We start from the raw sequence: 16,549 nt of genomic DNA, 5'->3' as shown, positions 1-16,549 counted from the left end.
TGAAAGCTGTGGACTTCTGGGAGTGGGAGATGGGATGAGGGCAAACACTTTACACACAAAACACATAAAATTTGCAAACTATTTAAGGGAAGGGGGTTCTTGGATTTCAGGTCAAAAGCCTTTATGCTATACTTTATTACTCAAAGTAGATGTTGAAATCAGATGTTAAAAAGAAACATAATTATATGTGTTAGAAAGCATGCCTTTGACTTTTTTGGTTTAATAACTTCATTTGTGCATAAAACAGCTCAACACAACTGGAATAAGTTTGGGTTTATATCTGCCCTCCAAACAAGCCTTACTCACTTGCTTTTTTGATGGCCGTTTCTGATTTTCAAAAAGCCAGTTCCCCCTTTTAAATATCACAGCCTTGTTTCTTTTATATATACTTCTGCTAAATTCAGTGCTTGACTTATGTCAGCTGTAGCCAAATAACACAAGAAGGGGGTTGGCTAAAACAGAAAAGATTTTTTCAATAACTGGGTCTGAAGGTGACCTCTACAAATTAGTTCTTTTTTCAGCTACTTTTCACCCTCTTGTCTTCAGGTTTTGGATTCTCAGGTCTTCCAGAGAAATGACTTGAGAAAGGAGAGAAATATCCTATATGGTTCTATACAGCTGCATCTGGGTTCAGAGCCCTCTGTTCCAGTTGTGTAGTCAGATCCGTCCATTCCAGGCTTGAAAGCTTCTATTCTGAGGGCCATCGAGAGAACTTGGAAGCTTCCCTTGAGTAGGCCTATAGGGTGTCTTTAGGGTCTTATACTCACTCTGACGTGACACGCAGTTGAAGTCCAGGTGCTCTGTCCTCTCTGATGCTTGGCCTATAGAATGCCCGCAGACTTTCTAGTCATGTAAGCACACGCTTCATTAAGATTGGATGGGTTCTTTTTTTTCCCCCACAGAGACCGTGCCCTATTGCAGTTTATTAAAACTACCCATGCAGTGTGCCATTATTCTTCCTGCTTGTATCCATGAATGGCCAGGCCTCAATAGGAATATCCAGGTGGAGATCAATAATCAGTCTCTTAGTTAGGGTAGGAAAAAAGAAAGAGAAGAAAAAAGAAGATCTATTGGTGCACTGCATTCAGCTGTGTTGAAGAGGTCTTATCATTAAAGCAGCAGCAGGTGTTCATAAACCAAGCTTGCTGGGAGTGTTGTACATGCAGGATTAAAATAATTGTCCATCAGTCTCTGTCTCATAAATGTTTTCCTTTGACTTTTGGCAGGAACTCCAACCTGAGCATATGCCAGTTGACATGGGAACACTGAGGCCAGCAGTTTAAGGATTTTCACATTTGCTTGCACTGGTAAGATTTAAAGATATAATAATGAAGGACATTAAATGTTACTGGGTCCTGGCTGTTTGCACTAGGTATGACATTAACCTTGTTTAGGTGTTAAGTTTTTTTGACCTAGATAGGTCTCTATTCAGTTACTTTACAAAATCACAGTAAAAACAGGATAAATATATAATCCATGAATTTGAGCATAGTATCATTGGTATTGGTGAAAATATGGAAACTAAGTAATATCAGATTTTTTTTTAACTTCTGTACAATTGGACCAAGTGGGATAAACAATTTCCCTTTTGAACAATGAAATTGTCTATTCTAAAGAGATCTGATTCTCAGAGCACAAAGGGATACAGTGTTTAAGATGAATGTGGAGAAAGAAAAGGGCTTTCCAGGTGGTGCTAGTGGTAAAGAACCTGCCAGTCTCTGCAGGAGATGTCAGAGACCCTGGTTCAATCCCTAGGTTGGGAAGATCCGCTGGAGAAGGAAATGGCTACCCACTCCAGTATGCTTGTCTAGAGAATCCCATGGTGGGCTACAGTTCATGGGGTCACAAAGAGTCAGACACAACTGAGCAACTTAGCACGCATGCATAGAGAAAGAAAGGGAAAGTAATCCTGTTTTCAATACATCAGTGGACAGTCATGCCTTTAATATGGATGCAGAGACTGGATTTTTAAAAGAACCAAATCTGTAGTCAATTATAGGATTGCTGGAAAATGAGAACTGCGTGATGCCGATGGTGTGGTGTTCACTAGGTGCTTATTGGTATCAAAGGCACAACCGTATGATGTTTCTTTAAAAGAGAGGCATAATGGTGAAGATATTGGCAGATGGATAGCAAATTGTGTTACTGGAAGATAGTTTTGAAAAGAGGAGTCTAAGATCTGAGACCAAGATATAATATTGGTTTAAGTAATAATTAAGCATTCTATCTTTTATGGAAGAGAACAGAGTCTCTGGACATATTTTCAATATAAAGTAAAAAATACACCATGATGTGGTTAACTGAAGTTAAGACAATATAGGCCTAGGTAGATTCTTTGGATCCTGACTTGTTGAATTGAATGGGTTAAATTCAGTAATAATACTCATTCCATTACCATCTTCAAGTTGAGTCAGGTCTTCATGGGATGAGACTGCACTCAGCACCCTTATCTCTCTGAGGGGTACCATTCTAGCATATTTTCCACAAATATTCAGGTCTCCATTTTCATGTGACTTTGTAGCAGGTCTATGGTACACTGAACAATGTTTGACTTATAACCAACTTATTTTCCATTTTTTAGTACTAGATACCTTAAATCTGTGAATTTTCAAAGGATGTATTTTGCTAATTCAGTACTCATGTTTAGTCTTCTAAGTGTCTTCCTCCCAAATTGCCCTGTTGCTTTATTCAGTTATATTATTACAGCAACTTTTAGTTTAACAGCTTGTATTCGCATAATCTATTTATGGAACAATGGAAGAATGATTGTGAAATAGCATGGAAGATGCATTACTTAAACGGATACCTGAAACTGACGATACAGCTTCACACGTTTATACATATAAAAGTAAATGATTGTACCATTATGGTTTCTTTTATCTGAATAACACATTCCTCTTAAAAATTAAATTGCTTTGCACTTGAATTTAGTGCTTTATTTCATGATTTAGATGTACTTTCTAGAAACTGCTGCCAAACCCGAATTCCCATACATAAGTCATGGTTTCTCATATACACATGGAATTCAAGATAACATCTTAGTTAGAGAGTCATTAAATCTCCGATATCAGAAAGGCCAGAGTTAGAACAGGGCTCTTTAAAGTCCTCAAAGCTAAGCAATTTGAGAAAAGAAAGAAAAAAAAAAAGTAAGAGAAACATGCATGTGATTGGTCTTAGTGAAACAATAAACTCAATGCAAGTGGTACTTGTAATTACTCACGTCTGGACCACAGAAGTCATCCTTTCATCTGAGTTCTGTATATCAGATTGTGCTTCTTGTTATCAAGAGTGAATTGCTACCAGAGAAACCCAATAGATTGTGTTAAACTGATCTGTTTCATTTTGGTTGTGGGAAGGTTTTCTTGAAGCTAACCTTGAAGCAGATGATACTGAATCCTGTGCCACTTCTGTAATACGAGGATGCTTTGTTGACCAGATAGCCTTGTTTGAGAAAACATCCACTGACACAGAGTGGCATGGTAGAAAGAACCATGATTTAGTAATCAGTGGACACCATAGCTGATTTAGCACTTTTTTTCTTTTGCCTCTGAGATCTTAAATAGTCACTTAACTGTTGAGTCTTAATTTTTAATCTGTAAAATGAGGTTAATAGTCACTGTACTTACTCCTCTGTAGATTTATCCAAAGAAAGGATATTAAATAGGAAAATTGAGAAACTAAGAATCACTGCACAGAATTTTACATTGCTTTTAATAGAAAGTTGATTCCTTATTAATAGCACTTTCTGATTTGAAAGTTATATATAAAAAAAGCATCTTCATGGATTTTCATAGGTGTCTTTACATTGAACAAAGGCTAACAGTAGCTCTAATCTGCTTGCTTTTCTTATTAAATTATGATAACTGCAAGAGTTCATTGAATAACTTGTGTCTGCCTTGTGTCTGAACCTGTCTCTGGTGTTTATGCTGCACTGATATTAAATTTCAGTGTCCTAGAATCACTCCAAAAGGAGAGCATGGGAGAGAATGGAAGAAATGCTTACAATATAATCCCTGTCAGCAAGATGGGGAGGAAAGAGTCTCTGGGGTTGATCCTTGAGGTGAATCAGCCTTTCTTAGACCTCTTTCCCTCTAATTCTTTTCAGATGTATACTTTTTACTTATCTCTGCTTATCTTCCTCCCCTTATCTTCCTCTCTCCACCCCCTCCAGTCTCCTTTCTCCTCTCCTTCACACCTCAGAAAGTCCTTTACTTGTTTACAATCCAGGTTTTTTTTTTTTTTTAAGCTATTGACCCACAGCCCTCTGCTTCCATAAATCCTGCTTTAAGTGTTTGATCTCTAAGACAAATATACCCCTATAGCCCTGAGTTTACTCTTTGACTCTGTTTCATTACAAACGCTGTAGACAATCAATATGAACTGAGGGGGGAATGTCTTGGGTCAAAAAACATAATTTGCTTGAACACACCATCATCTTTGCCCCTGAAAAGAACTGTTGATCACGTGTCCTTTAAGGATAAAGCTACCATTATTGGAAAATGTTACCTATATAATAAACAGGAAATTCCAACAATTTACACGTTATAGAAAATCTTCCAGAGCTCCCAGTTCATGTACTAATGTTAAAAGCAATCAAGGACTATGAATAATGGATGACGTTAAACATAGTGGTCCAAATTTTTTATCCAGACTGCTAGAAAAGAGCGTTAACATAATGGATGTGGGTCAGAGAAATTGGCTGACATATGAAATACTAACCAAGAGTATCATCCCTTTAGTTTTTTTTTTTTAATGGATAAAATTTGAACACCATCCAAAGTTCACCATTATGGAGATGTTTACCTATGTGTGCTACCATTTTCTTTTCTGATTCCAAGACCCCCCCAGCTACATGGAAGCATCATTTGTACCTTCTCTGATGATTAAATCCACCCTCATTCATATGAATTTATTCTCTAAAGAAAACAAAAATAGCAGTCTCTTTAAGTCTGAGTACAGTCCAGTCCATCCTCACGTTAGAACTTAGCTTCAACTTTCTTTGGGTCGCAAAATGCTGTGACTAATCTGAGAAAGTAACTAAAGAGAATTGAGATAGGAATGAAGTTAAGTATAGGAAAAGTTATCTCAAGATCCACTATGCAGATTTCCATGTGTTTATAACTAACCCAGTTAGCCTGAAAATTAGTTTTTATTCATCACAGTAGACCATACTACTTGGAGAAGGCAATGGCACCCCACTCCAGTACTCTTGCCTGGAAAATCCCATGGACGGAGGAGCCTGGTAGGCTGCAGTCCATGGGGTTGCAAAGAGTCAGACACGACTTAGTGACTTCACTTTCACTTTTCAGTTTCATGCATTGGAGAAGGAAATGGCAACCCACTCCAGTGTTGTTGCCTGGAGAATCCCAGGGACAGGGGAGCCTGGAGGGCTGCCATCTATGGGGTCGCACAGAGTTGGACACGACTGACGCGACTTAGCAGCAGCAGTAGCAGCAGCAGCAGACCACCCTACTAACAACTCAGTGAACTAATTTTCTTGAGATGTGACTAAACTGGATACTGTTATTTCCAGTGTACTCAACTAAAAGGTAATTTCTCTTTTCAATCATTTATCTCTGCTTCTCCCCCGAGTCAAAATGGAGTTGAGATATAATCAGCAAATAGGTTTCCTTAGGTCCCTTCCCAGTAATGAGTTCATGAAACAATGTAAATTGGTAGAAATTCAAGTACAGTCTCTAAACTCTCAGCTGCTTTCCTTAGCATTTCGCTGAAGCTCCAGAAAATAGCAAATATTTTCTATTCCAGTCACCCACTAAACTTTGCAGCTGATCAAAATAACCCATAAGTAACAATAGGAACCAGACAACCACCATATATACAATGGTCCCATCTATCACTCAGACATTCTTGGTGTAATAAAGTCAAAAGTGAATTTTCTCCTTTTATTTTCAAGGTTTGCATCTGACATAGTGTCGTTAGAGCACTGACTTATGGAAAATTGGGGTAGATTGAGAGCCTTTGATAAAAAGCGGTCTTTGTATCACTGAAAGATTCTAATGAATTGAGGGAGAAGGGGAGAAATAGTTTTTAATGCTATGTTTTCTGATGTCCTATCGAGCATCTGCAAAAATTCTAATTGACTATCTAAAGATACATTATAAAAATATGTTGTAAATCACAAATAGGATCCTGAAAAATATTTTAAAAGCTTAAGTATATAAATTTTGAGGGGAGTGTAGAGTGCAAGGAGAGATGAGAAACATTGTAAGCATATTATGATTGCATCTTCATATCAAGCAAGAAGACACACTCTGACATCCCATGTTTTGGTCATGTACATCAGCTTTTAGATTCTATGTACTTATATGCTCTGTGGGGGAGGGGAGGGGAAGTAAGGGGGAAGGAAAAGGAAGAGGGGAAGTGTCTTAGCATGTAGACAGTAGATATCATCAAAAGTGAAACATCCATAGATTACCTGTATGGGCAAGATCTACAAAATACCTCTTTCCTCAAGGAGTGACAATTACTGCTAAGATTAAATATGATACTTTTAGAATTGTTCAAGGATTTACTTTAACTCTGAGTGGGTTTTGTATTGCTCGATGAGCTGTATTGGTATATGGTCAAGACACCATTATCAGATCAGATCAGTCGCTCAGTCGTGTCCGACTCTGCAACCCCATGAATCACAGCACGCCAGGCCTCCCTGTCCATCACCAACTCCCGGAGTTCACTGAGACTCATGTCCATCGAGTCAGTGATGCCATCCAGCCATCTCATCCTCTGTCGTCCCCTTCTCTTCCTGCCCACAATCCCTCCCAGCATCAGAGTCTTTTCCAATGAGTCAACTCTTCGCATGAGGTGGCCAAAGTACTGGAGTTTCAGCTTCAGCATCATTCCTTCCAAAGCAATCCCAGGGCTGATCTCCTTCAGAATGGACTGGTTGGATCTCCCTGCAGTCCAAGGGATTCTCAAGAGTCTTCTCCAACACCACAGTTCAAAAGCATCAATTCTTTGGCGCTCAGCTTTCTTCACAGTCCAACTCTCACATCCATACATGACCATGGGAAAAACCATAGCCTTGACTAGACGGACCTTTGTTGGCAAAGTAATGTCTCTGCTTTTGAATATGCTATCTAGGTTGGTCATAACTTTCCTTCCAAGGAGTAAGTGTCTTTTAATTTCATGGCTGCAGTCACCATCTGCAGTGATTTTGGAGCCCCCCAAAAATAAAGTCAGCCACTGTTTCCACTGTTTCCCCATCTATTTCCCATGAAGTGATGGGACCGGATGCCATGATCTTTGTTTTCTGAATGTTGAGCTTTAAGCCAACTTTTTCACTCTCCACTTTCACTTTCATCAAGAGGCTTTTGAGTTCCTCTTCACTTTCTGCCATAAGGGTGGTGTCATCTGCATATCTGAGGTTATTGATATTTCTCCTGGCAGCTTGATTCCAGCTTGTGTTTCTTCCAGTCCATCGTTTCTAATGATGTACTCTGCATATAAGTTAAATAAGCAGGGTGACAATATACAGCCTTGACAAACTCCTTTTCCTATTTGGAACCAGTCTGTTGTTCCATGTCCAGTTCTAACTGTTGCTTCCTGACCTGCATACAGGTTTCTCAAGAGGCAGGTCAGGTGGTCTGGTATTCCCATCTCTTTCAGAATTTTCCACAGTTTATTGTGATCCACACATTCAAAGGCTTTGGCATAGTCAATAAAGCAGAAATAGATGCTTTTCTGGAACTCTCTTGCTTTTTCCATGATCCAGCGGATGTTGGCAATTTGATCTCTGGTTCCTCTTCCTTTTCTAAAACCAGCTTGAACATCAGGAAGTTCACATACTGCTGAAGCCTGGCTTGGAGAATTTTGAGCATTACCTTACTAGCGTGTGAGATGAGTGCAATTGTGCGGTAGTTTGAGCATTCTTTAGCATTGCCTTTCTTTGGGATTGGAATGAAAACTGACCTTTTCCAGTCCTGTGGCCACTGCTGAGTTTAACTACTACTATATCCTAGGATCCCACTGAAATCCTGATTTCATAAACAGGAGATCTCATAGTAAAAATAGACATCTCCAAATGTTAATTTTCCAGGTGAAAAAATATAACTTTCTGTTTTCTGTTTCCCTAGTCATTCATTTATCCATTTATTTGTTGACTTATTAATTGAGCAAATACTTATTGATCACCAAATAGGTATTTACTGGGCATTGTTTTGTGTACTGGGAATACTCAAGTGAACCCAGCAGATAAAATTCCTTGTCTTCATGGATCACTTTCTAGTAGAGGAGATAGGCAAGATAGAAATCTAAAAGATACAGCTTTTATATACTTTATACTCCCATGTGTACTTTATAAATAGATGAGTGCTAAAGAGAATGAGTGAAATAGAGAAGGAGGTATGAAATGTCACAAAAGGTTTTGGTAGGTGTCTGAATTGTAAGCAGACAGATGTAGTAACATTTTTTTAATGTAGACTTTTTTATTGTATGTTGTTCAGTTAGTAAGTCATGTCTAATTCTTTGTGATCCCATGCATAATATTTATTGAAGACCTTCCTTAAGGTAGCCATGCACAGATTAGTTTTTTTAACTTTTTATTTTATATTGAAGTATAGCCGATTAGCAAATGTGATAATTTCAGGTGGACAGCAAAGGGACTCAGACATACATATAGATGTATCCATTCTTCCCCAAACTCCCCTCCCCTCCAGGCTGCCATATAACATTGAACAGAGTTCCCTGTGCTATACAGTAGGATGTTGTTGATTATCCATTTTAAATATAGCAGCGTGTTCTATGTAGACTTTTTGAAATAAGACTTGAAGGAGATGAAATAGCAAACCATGCTGATATCTGGGGGAAGAGTTTTCTAGGCAGTGAGAACAGTAAATGCAGAGGCTCTGAGACAAGAGAGTACCTGGCATATTTGAAAAACAGCAAGGAGGCCACTGAGGTTGGATCAGCATGAAAGAGGGAGAGGTAATGGGAGATGACATCAGAGCAACAATGTGGAGGAATCGTTCTTGCTGCCAAGTTGAGAGTGGACTGCAGAGATGACACGTGGGGTCAGCAGGGAAGGCAAAGGTGGGGAGATCATTTAGGAGCATGCTGCAGTAATTCCAGTAACAGAGAAGAGTATCAGGTATTGAGCCTCAGTGGAGAGGCTCGCCTTGACTTAAGAGCAGGAAGAACACATCCATGCTAAAAGAAGAGAGGTGGGTAGGTGGGCAGATGTGATAATGAGAGCCTGTGCAAGTTCTTTTTTGATTATCTACCAGCTAACAGGCACAGCAGGAGTGTAAGCACTGAGTGATTGCTTGAGTGACTTTTGTGAGGGCTATGATTTCATCAGGAAAGTTCACTAAAGCAAAGAGGGAGCCAAGATGTAACTATAATGATGGAACTTGGAACTTGAGCTGGAAAGGAGGCAAGAGAGGATATATCATTGGGAGAGATATCTCAGGGACACTGAAAGTGTGGATTTTAGGTCCTGGGGGGTTGTAGAATTGTAGAATTTGGAATGAGGGAGTGAGGAAAAGATCCTGATATTGCAAATAGGGAAAGATTGAAGGCAGGAGGAGAAGAAGACAACAGGGGATAAGATGGGTGGATGGCACCACCAATTCAATGGACATGAGTTTGAGCCAACTCCAGGAGATGGTGAAGGACAGGGAAGCCTGGCAGGCTGCAGTCCATGGGGTTGCAAAAAGTTGGATGTGACTGAGTGGCTGAACAACAACAAAGGAGTGAACAAGAAAGATGAGAGGCCATGATCAAGGAAAGGAATATTTGAAATTAAGGTTTTGCAAGGGCAGCAGTTATTGGTAGCAATTAAGTGAAGGGTATGACTGTAGAAGTGAGTGGTTTAGGAAGAATGGCTAATGAAATCTTTGGAAGAGAGGAAGTCAGGAAGTGAGAGCACAGGTTAGTGAAAGGACCATCTCATTGGATACAAAAATGATTAAAAATCGAATAGGAGTAGTATTAGAGAGAGTGATCATTATCCAGACACTAAGATTTCACTAAGCAAGTGTTGAGTACAAGATTCAAGGGTGATGAGACAGACCTTTTGAAGAACATGAAGACCTTTCCTGAGGTTCCCACCTGACTGTTGCTAAGGAAGCAGTTGTCCTTCATAGAGTGGTACGACTCAGAGAAAACACACAGATACTCTATTAACTTGAGCCAAGTAGTGGTCTTCAGTGAGGTGGTCTTACGTGCAATGGGCTAGTTCCCTCTGAATTCATCATTGTAGAACCCAGATGTTCATTCATCTTTAATCAGAAGACCTCCTTAATTCCCTTTATCAGGGAATTTGGCCCGTCAGATTCAAGCTTAACTGTGGAACTTATTGCGTTTTCATGGCGTTCTTTTGTGGTCTTTGCTCCAACTTTTTCCCACATGCCTATTTATAACCCTTTCTTGTTGCATGCATGCTAAGTTGCTTCAATTTTGTCAGATCCTGCGACCCTATGGACTGTAGCCAGCCAGGCTCCTCTCTCCATGGCATTCTCCAGGCAAGAATACAGGAGTGGGTTGTCGTGCCCTTCTCTAGAGGTTCTTCCTGACCCAAGGATCAAACTCACATCTCTGGCATCTCCTGCATTGGCAGGCAAATTCTTTACCACTAGCACTACTCGGGAAGCCCAAACCCTTTTTCACGTCCCCATTTTTCCACCTTGTTTCATTCCTTCATGCAGTGAATGAAGTACAGCATTCTCTCGTTCTGTACATCTTCTAAAATACTGGTCACCTACCAGTTCTGCTCATCCTTGGTACTCTGCATTCTGAGCCTGGTGAAGGTATGTGCTTTCCAAGTTCTAGTGACCTTCTATTCATCCTGACCTTCTGTCTTTGCAAAACTGACTTGAGAACTGCATCTGAATCATAAATGACTCAACTTTTTCCATCTAAGGCACTTCTAAAATTAACATTGTTTTGGGAAGGATGGTAATAGTCATACAGTATTTGGAGTGACTATAGTTGTTCAGCCACTCTATAGGACTAAAATGCAAGTTGTAATTAAATCTAAAGCCTTAGGCTTAGTCTCTTTGAAAAGCTAAGCTGTTTTAGATTTGTGGTTTTAGGAGTGGCTATTTGGTTCTCTGTAAAATAAAATATATACATATGGAATACATATAAATAGAATGGAATCACAATTAGTGACACACACCATCAGTACCATTGGGATTATTACAAATTATAAAATTGTTATTTCTCTTCTTTTCCTACAATGTAGAGATATTGCAAGGATTTTAAAGAGTAATATTTTTGTCCTTTTTATGGGAAGCAAATGCTGTGAGTCAGTGAAGAACACATGATTTAGATGAATGAACTTTTCTTAACAGTTAAAATCATTCATTATTCATTCACACCCGTACTGTTAGTTATTTCTCATGTCCCACTCCAAGATTCAATCTTCTTGTTATTCTCCTCAATCTCCCTTAATATGGTTCCCACCACCTGCAGTTTCTGAGGCAGTCTGATAAAGGGAAGAACATAGGTTGTGGCATCAAAGGGCTGGTATTTGAATTCTGACTTTGTAACTTATCAGCTATACAATGTCAAGGAAGTTACAAGAGTGCTACTATCCTCTGCTTTCTTATTACAGGGTTACCATGTTAATAGTTGTAATGTATTTCGAAGTGCTAGGCATCTCACATAATCAGTAGGTGCTCAAAACATATGTATTGATGATGCTTTATCATTTGCTCCTTGATTTTGGACTCAGATGCTTGGTTTGTTTTCCTGTTTTATGTTTTTCTGGCCCCCTCAAGTGTTTACACCTTTTTCTGCTTAAGCATTTTTTTTTTGTCTTTGTTTCCTGCTTGACTAGTGAATTTGTACCATGTTAGATTAGCTATATTGTTGCAAAGGGAGATGTTAAAGACTCTCTCTTTTAGGTAAGGAGGATCTGAAGGAAAGGTACTAATAACATGTATGACAAAATTAAATATTTATGAGGAAGAAGGAAAGATGACATAATGAGAATCTGAGTGTCAGCCGATGGTTTAAAATTTTCATAAACCCAAAGTCTAGCAATTCACACTACCACAGGGTGAAAATTTGGCAAATAACATTGACTATATTTTTTAGAATCTGTCAATCAATTCAATTAAATAATTTTCTATTGTTTTCCTATAGCTATAAATAGATAATTTAAGACATAATTTTATTTCTTAATATGTCTTCCTCAGCACATAGGCACAGCATAGAATTAAGAAGACTAAGAATGTTTGAGAACTAAGAAGACAGAAATTAATCAACCAACAGCTAGAACTTAGTACTATAGTGTTTTGATTCTTCCTTTTTTATCAGTATTTTGATTCTTCCTTTTTTTTTTTAGACAATGAAAACAAAAGGGCAGGTGATTTGAAATTAACACTTTGCTATCTGGACTTTTTTTTTTTAGTTTCGCTACATATTGTTAGATTCTTTAATCATGTATTATTCAATTAAAAACCAAACCAAGTAATCATCATCCTTAAGTGATGAAATACATGAAATGAAACTCTAAACAGAAGAGACAATTGAAACAGATTAGTTTCCAAGCTCAGTTTTCTTGATTGATACTGTCTTTTCAAAACAATTGGGTATTTCATGTTGTTAAAATAACAGGGAGAAAAGAATATATTCTGCCTGACTGTGTCTCTTTGGTCATCTTTTCACACTCTATTAGAGGCTTTATCTGACTTTTGTATTCCAACTTTATTGTATTTTTCCGGTGCTAGAAGAAACTTCAATGAGGACATGATAAATGGCCATATTAAATTGGGTCCCTCGCCCCTTTTTAATTAAATTCATTTAAATTTAATTTTGTAATTTTACTTCAGTAAACCATCTGACTCCAGATGTTGGATGCACTTTTTCTTATTTCTGTTCCCACATAATTGTACCTGTAAAAGATTTATAGCTGCAGGAGACATTTTGGAACCTTTTAGAGCATTTTTGGCATATGTTTCATGGATGACTGGTAACATGAGCAATTAACATCCTAAAATGTTGTTCTGCTCCCCAGAATATTTTTAATAGGATAAGTTACTTTTATTAGCTTGAACTTTAAACAAATAATCATCTTAAAGGAAACATTATCATCAAAATAACTCAGTTGAAAGGGAAGGCCAACTCTCAAAGGAAATTGGTAAGAGTGGGGAGAAAAACCCTCAGGCTAAAGGAGCCTTTAACAAAGACATAAATAAGAGGTGAGGATTGGCCTTTTGCTAAAACAAGAGCTATGAATTCCTGTTCCTTCTGATTGACTCTGAGTCACTGTAACGGGTATGTTGTACTGCATATATTATAGAATGATGGGTCACACCTCTGTCCTTGGGGAAAATGTAATCCTGGCTTTCAGTGATAGAAAACAGAGAACCACTCAAGCATCATCTACGTTGAAGGAGACCAAAGATGGAGGTTCTCATAAGTATTTTTATATGTTTAAGGAACGTATAGTTGCCATGAGGCCTAGAACTCAGACTTACTTCATTGATAAATGATCTTTACCACCAGCTCCTCTCAGGTAATCTTAAAACAACAAAAAAGGTCACTCATAGCTAGGCTTTCTTGTTATAAGAATTATTTGAATGTTTATGCTCATTCTGAATCTGCCTTCTTGCTTTCTTAGTCAAAACAGATCTAATACCATACTTGATAGCTCACCTGGGACCTTGTCTAATGAAATTTCTAGTCCTCATCAAAGAAACATAGATGACTACAATCTAACCCTTAGATGACAACTAAAGAAAAACAACAACTACAAATCCACAGGATAAAGGAATCAATTTCTTCCCTCAAGTGAAAAATTATACTTCTTTTTTTTTATATACGTCATTGTGTCTTGATGTGTATGAAATATTCACACTGCAATAAACAAACTAGAGTATGGATTTTTGCCCAAACTTAAGGGATTTAGTGACCAAATTATCATTCTGTTCTTTTACAGTCTTGTTTTGCCAGGACAAGTATTTGTGCATTGAGGATGGGAGTTCTCTAAAAACGATGGTGTTTGACATTACTCATTACTGTTTACAATTTCTCATGTTGCTTTGACTACCAAATGAGACTATTTAAAAATAATACCAATCACTGGGAGCAGGAAAAAGGTGTTTGTCCATAACTGACCAACAAGAAACTCACAGTCTACCTAGTTTCTATAATAATATAACAAAACAAGCTCACAAAATGATTGTTATTCATACTTTTACAACTTTAATAAATTTTAAATGGAAAATCAGTAAAGGCCTAGAGAGCAACCAGTGTCTGAAGCAGCAAATGGCACATGGCACATAGAGTATTATGAAACTGTAAGTTACTCAATACATTTGTTTAGAAAGTAACTAAACTAAATAGGAAAGTGCACTTAACAGATACAGTGTGTAGTGACTATTTACCAGTAGCTCTGATTCCTGCTGGGAATTAAAAATATATGTCTGCCATGGAACTATAAAGAGAAGAATTTGGAATACATATGAAATGTTAAAATACTGCATACATTCTAAGTAATAAAAAAAGTAATTCATTTTGAAAATTTTAAAATGCATTATGCTTTCAGTTACTTCTGGAGATCATGCATGATGAAATCAAACAACTTTTAATGGAATACAGTTTTTACCTACCATAAATCTTGGTTAAATCAGAGCCTGGAGTAAATGTCTGAAATGCTGTATCCTCAGTTTATTTTTAAATTTGTTTCTTTACCCATTTATTCACCTACTATCTACTGTATTCTTTTTGGATCAAGGCAAGTGGTAGAACTTGAAAACCCTGAAATAAAAATCAGAGCTGGATCCTATTGCTCTCATCTGAATGAGAGAGAGGAGACTATAAAGCATTAAACAACAATGAATGAATCTTTTAAGAGGTTGAAATGAAGTGTTAGTCCTTTATTCTTACTCGGACCAATTTTCTAAGTACAAAGATTACTATACGCTGTAATCTGACATCGTATACACAGGCATCAGTTTTAAAAAAAAATGTCTACGTATGAGAGATACCCCTCAACAGTATTAGTCAGTGTTAAACCTTCTCATCCCTTGGGAAGTTGGTAGTATTGCTTTATGGTATAGGTAGAGTACATCTGAATAAAATGGATGAATTCTATCTTTAACTTCTGTGTTGGCCTGCAAGGCTAATGGGCTAATGGAGTCCCCCTCCCACTAAGGAATGTTAATTCCTTATGCTGCGCTTTAGCCCTTTAACCTCTTGGAACAGTACTGCTGTAGTTTGACATCCCTCACCTTCTCCTGAAATGCTACAGGAATTTATTTCACTGGACTCGAATAGTAAAGGAACTTGTCTTTCACTTCCAAGTTTTCACAGAATGCAAGGGCACTTTGGGGGCGTTTCTTCAGTGAATAACCCAAAGATCCAAAGTCTCCCTTCAAATTTTCCAGCCCAGTAAACACTTGTTCTAATTGCTCTCACTCATTCTCTGCTGGAGATTTTTGTGTGTGTATTGGCTATTGGTAGGTGTTCCATAATAAATGAAGGGTCGGGGGGAAGCCCTATAAAAGACTCCGTGTTTTTGCTATTATGTTCTAATAAAAGGGCTTCCCTGATGGCTCAGAGGTAAAGAATCTACCTGCCAATGCAGGAGATGCAGGTTTGACCCCTGGATCCAGAAGATCCCCTGGGAGGAAATGGCAACCCACTCCAGTATTCTTGCCTGGAAAAACCCATGGACAGAGGAGCCTGGCAGGCTATAGTCCATGGGGTCACAAAGAGTCAAACACAACTAAGCAACTGAGCATGCATGGACTAATAAACGTTACTTCGTCTACCTGTCTCATCCTTTGAAAGCCTTTCTGCAATTTTATGCTATGTGCCCGAATTCCAGAAGCATATCCACACTGATTTTTATATTACCTAAGACCTGACTTAGCTTAGTGCAAGGGTTTTAACTGTGATATTTTTCTTCTGTTTTATTTGATAGTACTGTCTAGTGATTCCCCATTTTGTCATATGGATTTGTAGAGCTTCTGATGTAGAGGAAAACACAGTGGATTCAGTTTTGATCATCAGTACCCTGCATGGAAATATTTGGATTAATTGAACCAACTCCATTCTGACCCTGTCATGTGGGACACATGAGGATGTGGTCTGTATACAGAGAAAGATAAGGCCTTAAGACCATTGCCGCTCAAATCTTTTTTTTCCCAAGTTAAAAGGCATGGAGATACAGAAGGAAATATTTGAAGAAAGATTTGGGCCTTTTATTAATGTTTTCTTAAACATATAAAAGCATATTTGTGATGTGCGCTTCCTGCAGGGTAGGGAAACTCGATTTCTCTGTTCCACATACATACGTAACACCAAGTATTTTTCCCCAAGTGGAGCCCAACACTAGCAAGGACTAGTTTCATATTTGTTTTGTAATATCCTAAGGGCTGCTCCGATTCTCATTCTTGTTACCATTGTGGTAATGAACTGTATAAATTACACAGTTGTTCTCTGCCAGATGCAACTCATAAATCTGAAGAGAATATTTTTTGTTAAAAAGACATAATGATCATTTTACTGACAGAGTTTAAATGGTAGAAATGACATGCTTCTTTATATGGGTTAAACTATTACAGAAATAAATTAA

At 38.0% G+C, this 16,549-nt stretch overlaps 1 protein-coding gene across 1 annotated transcript in view; it reads left to right on the top strand.

Moving 5' to 3' along the window:
• Nucleotides 1–16,549, top strand: part of SEMA6D (semaphorin 6D) — a 643,846-nt gene that overhangs the window by 242,689 nt on the left and 384,608 nt on the right. Inside the window, exon 2 of the mRNA XM_027554088.1 lies at nt 1,227–1,307. The gene's annotated coding sequence lies outside the window, so the exon portion shown is untranslated. The remainder of the gene's footprint in view (nt 1–1,226; nt 1,308–16,549) is intronic.

The sequence above is a fragment of the Bos indicus x Bos taurus genome, chromosome 10, assembly GCF_003369695.1.
Source record: "Bos indicus x Bos taurus breed Angus x Brahman F1 hybrid chromosome 10, Bos_hybrid_MaternalHap_v2.0, whole genome shotgun sequence".
In the NCBI taxonomy this organism is placed as follows: domain Eukaryota; kingdom Metazoa; phylum Chordata; class Mammalia; order Artiodactyla; family Bovidae; genus Bos; species Bos indicus x Bos taurus.
This window is presented reverse-complemented; position numbering and strand designations above follow the sequence as displayed.